At 41.9% G+C, this 6,847-nt stretch overlaps 1 non-coding gene across 1 annotated transcript; it reads left to right on the top strand.

Moving 5' to 3' along the window:
- The first annotated feature begins 200 nt into the window (after window positions 1-200).
- LOC119802400 lies at window positions 201-358 on the top strand. Its single transcript, XR_005283413.1, has one exon. It is a non-coding gene; the product is annotated as a U1 spliceosomal RNA (small nuclear RNA).
- Window positions 359-6,847: the final 6,489 nt, after the last annotated feature.

Raw genomic sequence — 6,847 nt, 5'->3', positions numbered from 1 at the left:
CATCACTTCCTCCACCCCATCCCACCGCCATCATCTTGCCCATCTGAAAACACTTACGGAGCACAACCAAATCAATTCGGAGTCTCAGCCTAAGGAGTGACGGTTGTGACCTTGATTAGGTTTGGGGTCTGAGCTTAACTTATACAAATAGATATAGATATATAGATATATGTCAGCCATATTAGTAAAAGTATCTCCCAGTACTGACCTGGCAGGGGATGTACCACAAAGGTGGTTTTCCCAGGGCGAGACTAACCCACTGCACTCCGAATGTGCTGACCCCTGCAATTTCCCCAAATGCGGGAAATTTCACTGCATAATTTGTGGTAATGGGGTTCTGCATTTGTGCTCTCCCCTGAAAAAAAAAGAATTAAAAAAAAATCTTCCAACTGTATCTTCTGATATTTGTAAATTGGAAATAGTTGAATTTTCCATTCCCCTTTACAAAACTGTGTGGTTTTTCTTGGACTTCTTTCTTTCTTCCTTTCTTTCTTTTTTTGTATTTTGTTAAATGAAACCAACAAATTAAGGATGATTAGCAACATGCTCTTTTTCCTCTTTGCCTGTCCACAGTGTCATTGAGTATATAATCCGGTCTTCCGAGAAAGTTGGGCTTAACCAATGCAGTTTTTTAATGCAAACCCAGACAAGTAGTTGGAAAGCAATGAATAAAGCCGACACTTTTTAAGGTTACTTAATTAAACCTGTCAACAAACCACAAGCACAAAAATATCTTCACCCTAACACAAGGCATCTACAAAAATTACAAAGCAGGTATTTGGATCTGGGAGACTGAGGGTCAAGAGGAAGATGGGAGAAGTCTCTCGCTGCATCTATTCAGTATCGTGTTGGAGGGCTAGCCAGGGAAACAGGACAAAAAAGAAACACAAAGCATACAGATAAGAAAGGAAAAAGTAGATTTATCTCTTTATAGGTAACATGTGATTGTCTATAGAAAATCCTTAGGTACCCTTAAGGAGTAACAATTAAGAGGAAAGGATTCAGTTGGAGGGGAAGGAGAACAAGAAAGTAGCAGGAGGTGCGTATGGTCAAAATGCATTACATACAAGAAAGAAATGGTCATGATGAGACCCTTTATTATGCATAATAATTATATGCTAATAACACATTTTTAAAAGAAACAATTGTTAGAGCCAGTGAGTGGGTTCAATCATGTTATAGGATACAAACTCAATATGCAAATATCAAGTGTGTCTCTATGTACCAGCAATGAAAACCCAAAAATGCAGCAAAGGAAACAATTCCACTTTTATAATAGTGTTAAAAATAAAATAGTTAGAAATAAATTTAACAAAAAATTTAAGACTTATAACTGGAAATTTTTTCCAAAGGCATTCGCGACCTAAATAAGCAAAAAGACACCTTGTGGATATGACCAGAAAGACGTGGTACTGTCAAGGAGTACTACTTCCCAAACAGAGTTACCCCACACAAAGTCAGCTGCTTGTTTCCAGAAACGGATTAGCTGGCCCTAATATGTACACGGGCACACAAGAATACCAAAATAGCAGGGAAAAAAAAAGAAGAAGAAAGAAAGAAAAGGCAGGGAATTCACAGTTTGCAACTTCATAACTGCTACAAAACCACCCAGGTAATCAAGGCAGTGTGGAAAAGATACAAGGGTAGACAAGCCCAGCTCAATGGAATAGAAACAAGAGTGCAGGATGAAATATACCTTTATATTATAGTGAATTTCTTTTCAAAGGGGTGCTATAATGACTCAGTGAGGGAAAAATAGTCTAGTCAACCAATGAGGTTAAGACATTTGGATATTCTTATGCAAAAGATACACCATATGCAGTAACCTAGACTGACTCAAAATGAACCATAGACCTTTACCGAAAGTGTGTGTGTGTACTTGTGCATGCACACGGACATGCATGCGTGTGTGTGTGTGTGTGTGTGTATCCCAAAAATCCAGGGTCTACTAGGCCCTCTGCCTGTGGGTGACAGTTGTGTAGCTTGGTCTGTGTGTGGGACCCCTAGCATTGAGACCAGGATCCATCCCTGGTGCATGAATTGGCTTTTTGGAACTTATTCCTTATGGTGGGATGGCTCACTCAGCCTTGATGCAGCGGGGAGGAACTTGGTCCTGCCTCAACCTGATATGCCATGCTTTGTTGACTCCCACGGGAGGCCTTACCCTGTCTGAGGAGTAGATGGGAGGAGTAGAAAGGAGGTGGGGAAGAGACAGGAGGAGAGGAGGGAAGGGAAATTGACTGATATGTAAAATAAATTCTAAAAAATTATTTTTAAAAATCCAGGGTCTGGGTTAACCAATGGTTCCCTAGATGTGACACAAAGAAACAAAAGAAAAAAGGCAAATCATTAAAATGCATCAAAGAACCCTATAAAAAATAAAACCCTACAAGATGGGCCCATGGGTGTGTTTCAGTTAGTAGTGTGCTTGCCCAGCATGCAAGAAGCCCTTGGTTTAAACTTGAGGTGAACTAGACATGGGTTTTCCCTTTAGCACCTCCTAGAAATGATCTTGAAGGTATATTCACCCACCCAGATTGTTTCATAAGTTTTTATATTTCTTTCAAGTCTCCCTGATAGAGTTAACTGCCTTCTCATCTGAGAACCACCTCTGCCTTGTTCAAGTTCGAGTTTCTCTCCGTTCCTCTTTTCATCATTTGTATCCAGGTCTGCCCTGACAGACTGCAAGCACAGGGGTAGGCAGTGCCAACTCCACCTGAATGCCAAGAGCATGCCCAGGGTGTGTCCGTACACCTGAGCTCCCCTCCCGTGTTTCTACTTTTCACTCCTTGAAATCCTCCCCTCCTCCCCGCACATGAGTTTTCTATCCTTCCATCTCTTTCTCTCAGTCCACTCAAATCGTGGTTTAATCCATACGGCAATTTCCCCATGCAGCGCATCCATTTCTGATTGTTTAAGTTGCCGCTACCATTTCCCTTTTGGCTATGAGACCCAGCTCATGAGAGTCATGTTAAACATACGCTGTAAAGGTATGTAAAGCCACACACAGCGTGAGGACACTTCATCTGTAAACAAGACTTTAAAAGAAGCCATGAATTCTACTCAATCTTTCCTTTGGCTATCCCTGCCTCACCAATACCTCTCAGTCCCTCTTACCAAAAAAAAAAAAAAAAAAAAAAAAAAAAAAAAAAAAAAGTAGATTTGAGGGGCTGATCCTCAGGTCTTCCTTCTACAGTTCAAGCACAGATTGCATGTCTTCTCCTAGACAGCTGTCAATCTATTGGAAGCAGGAGGGCTTCTATTTGATGGGTATTCATGGTCTAACAGATGCTGAATGAACCTGCCACCTCACCAGTGATTCAACCCCTGTCTGTTAGCCTATCAAATGAGCTATCATGGCAATTGACTGACTGAGATCTAGTGGGGATGGATCAACCATTCTTCATGGATGACTGATGGACTGGAAAGTCCATCCCCAAAAGCTGTAGTGATGTACAATCATAGCATATATGTATGTACATACATATAATATTTGTTCTCTGATAAAGTTTTATTTAAATCTGTGCAACAAGTTCCTGTAGTGGCTTGCCAGTTTTATGGCAATTTTCTTATCCCTGTCAGTTGGCCTGACTAGTGATGGACATTTTCCAGGCTACAGAGAGCCAAATGCTTCAGTCTTTAATGACTGCCACATTACCATCAATTAACACATTGGTGTGTTGTAAACAGTGTATTTTGTTAGAAGACTTTCTTACAGTGGTGTGTGTGTGTGTGTGTGTGTGTGTGTGTGTGTGTGTGTGCTTTCATGTGGATGCCTGTTCAATGCTAGGTGTCTTCTTTGATCACTCTGTACCTTATATTTTTGTGTATATGTGTGCACTAAAGCGTAGGCACATGTGTGCCACAGTGTGAGGGGGAAGAGGCCAGAGGACAGCTCTCAGGAGTCGGCCCTCTCCTGCCACTCTGTAGGATTCAGGAAAAGAACAAAGATAGTTAGCTCTGTGTGCAAGACCCTCTGCCTGCTAAACCACCTCAAGAACCTCTCACTGTCTTAGTTTTTAAGAAAGGATCTCATTACAATGGAGTTCACTGATTCAGGTAAGCTGGCTGACCACTGAACCTCAGGAATCTACCAATTCTGCCTTCCCCCCTCTGGGATTACAATCACATGCGGCTGCTCCTGGATTTTTACCCAGGTGCTGGGGATCCAAATTCAGGTGCTCATGCTTGCCCAGAAAGCATTTTACCCACTGAGCCGTCTCCCTGGCTCAATTTCCCATTTATCTTGGGTGAACTCTTTAAAACAGTATCTGCATGGAACATTGCCAGTCTCTGGACTGGTTTTTGCTGGTTTGTAATGAGATGGATGTGAAAATTAAGAGTAAGAATGGAGATATTTTAATTGCAATTTCGTACAGTAATTATGTGTCTATATAATCCCATCATTAAAAATAGATTTTATGTTTTGTATTTCTTTTGTGGCTCATTAATCTAGTTTAAGTTTTAGTGTGTTTTACAAAAAAAATACTAGTCTAAAATTATTTAACTGTCTTTCTCAAACTGGTATTTACCACAGATGGTTTGAGAATTGCTAACCTAAAATGCCAGGTCTTGACTATTCTCAGTTGCTAGTCTTACCTTATTCCAATTGTCAAACTGTCATTCTCTCTGAATATGTGAAACTTGAACCATCTGGTCCTCCTTATCCCTCAAGCAGTATATGTGTCGAAGACTTGAATGCCCTGACTTAGAGCCCCTCACGTTATGGGGTTCATTGTGGCCATAAAACTAAGGAGGACACCTTCAGCTGCTTGAACAATGCATTCGCCATCTGTGGGGTAAGAAAGTTTGTCTCTGTTGACTGTGGCATTGGCTGCTGATTGCCAAGCTGTAGTAAATGAACCTTGCTAAGTAGTCTCTCACGGGCATGGACCCAAGACCGGGAGACGCAGGAGCATCATTTTTGATACGCCCCCCCTTCCAGCACGGCCGCGGTATCGTCTCTGCGCCGTCCAATCAATGTCACTTCTCCCTGAGCCTTATTTCAAGGGGACTGATATATCCATTTGTTATATTTCATCTGATTCTCGTGCCAAACAGTCAACCTGTCTCGAGGAGAACTATGTTTAACTGATTATGTCTTAACCTATGACATCATATTTTTTTTTTTTTTTTAGAGAACATCGTTTGAGGACACTGATATCTATTGCCATTTACTGCCCCTTTCCATCCAGACTGATGGCATACAGGCTTGTGACAGGGGTGGGAGTGATGGAGTGGAGAAAGCAAAACCAGGACCGAGGGTGCCAGCTGGGAGGTCACCGCAGAAATCTAGGCACAGAATGAGAAGGGACTGACCCTGGGCAGCAGCGTGTGTATGGAGACGCGATGAGAGTAAGCAATGCTGAGGCGTTAGAACAGAATTTGGTGCCTAGTTAGAGGCTGCCCTGAGGACTGGAAGAAGAGCTGATAATGGCCCTGAGTGTTTGGCTTGGTGAGGCAGGGAGAGAACAGGAAGAACACGGTGGACCTGTGGCGGTTGAGAACAGCAAGGTTACTGAGCCTGAGTCTCCTAATCCGTTGATATGTGAATCAAATCAGGAGAGACAAGGTTACTGAGCCTGAGTCTCCTAATCCGTTGATATGTGAATCAAATCAGGAGAGATTTCCAGCCTAGAAATGTTGAGGGTTTTCCCTTTATGAAGATTCTCACTCCAGCCCAGGCTGGCCTCAAACACACAGTGATCCTTTTCCCTCGGCCTCTTAAGGGCAGGCCTGTGTGTGTGCACAGCAGGCGCCTTACCCACTGAGCCATCTCCCTAGTCCTAGATTCTGATTTTTTTTTAAGTCATGTCTGTGTGATGGAGGAGAGTCATCTGTCTATGTTTTACTTTCATTGGTTAATAAAGAAACTGCCTTGGCCCGTTGATAGGACAAAAAATTAGGTAGACAGAGTAAACAAAACAAAATGCTAAAAAAAAAAAAAAAAAAAAAAAAAAAAAAAAAAAAAACAATAAGACAAACGCCTCAGACAATCGCCATGCCTCTCCTCTCCGAGACAGACACAGGTTAAGATTTCTCCTAATGAGCCACCACCTCATGGTGCTACACAAATGACTAAATATGGATTAAATCAAGATGTAAAAATTAGCCAATAAGAGGCTAAAACTAATGGGCCAGACAATGTTTAGATAAATACAATGTATATGTTGTTATTTCGGATATAAAGCTAGCCATACAAAAACTGGATGGTAAGACAGCCTACCGCTCCTTCGACATCTGTGTGAGTAGTGAAAACGATAGGTTTGAGCATCAGATCCTAAAATATCTGAAAGATCTTTCCATCTATCAGCTGCTCCTCCAAATGCGAGGGTTTTTATAGTTATGATTCTTTTCTTCCCACGTGATAAGATGGGATTGTCTGCGTCTACCCTAATAGTTTGTGTATGGACATGATGAGACTCTATGAAAGTCGAGTCAATCAAAAGGGTCCATTTCATTGTTTGCTAAACTCGGAACTCGAGTCTCCTTGCCTCAGGTGGCCCAACTTCCCTGCAGCCATCCCTCTTCATTAGCAGCCCATAAAAGCACACAAATGTACGTAGTGGGATTTTATGTGTGCTAGACCATTTTATTCCATTCCGTCATCTCATGACCCCTAAGAGGTATTGTTAAACCCATTTACAAATGTGAAAATGGACTCAGAGAAATGGCATTGATGGGCAGTGGCTAAAGTCACTATTCTTTGGCAGTTTATATCTCCAACTATCTGGTGACACGGACTGTTGGGCGAGCAACATTCTTAGGTCCCCTCTCTACTCGTCACTCCAAGTGACGCTACTTCTGTGTGCTTCAACCAAGTCAGGCACTGAGAATTTATGTACAT

This window comes from Arvicola amphibius, chromosome 15, assembly GCF_903992535.2.
Source record: "Arvicola amphibius chromosome 15, mArvAmp1.2, whole genome shotgun sequence".
Lineage (NCBI taxonomy): Eukaryota > Metazoa > Chordata > Mammalia > Rodentia > Cricetidae > Arvicola > Arvicola amphibius.
This window is presented reverse-complemented; position numbering and strand designations above follow the sequence as displayed.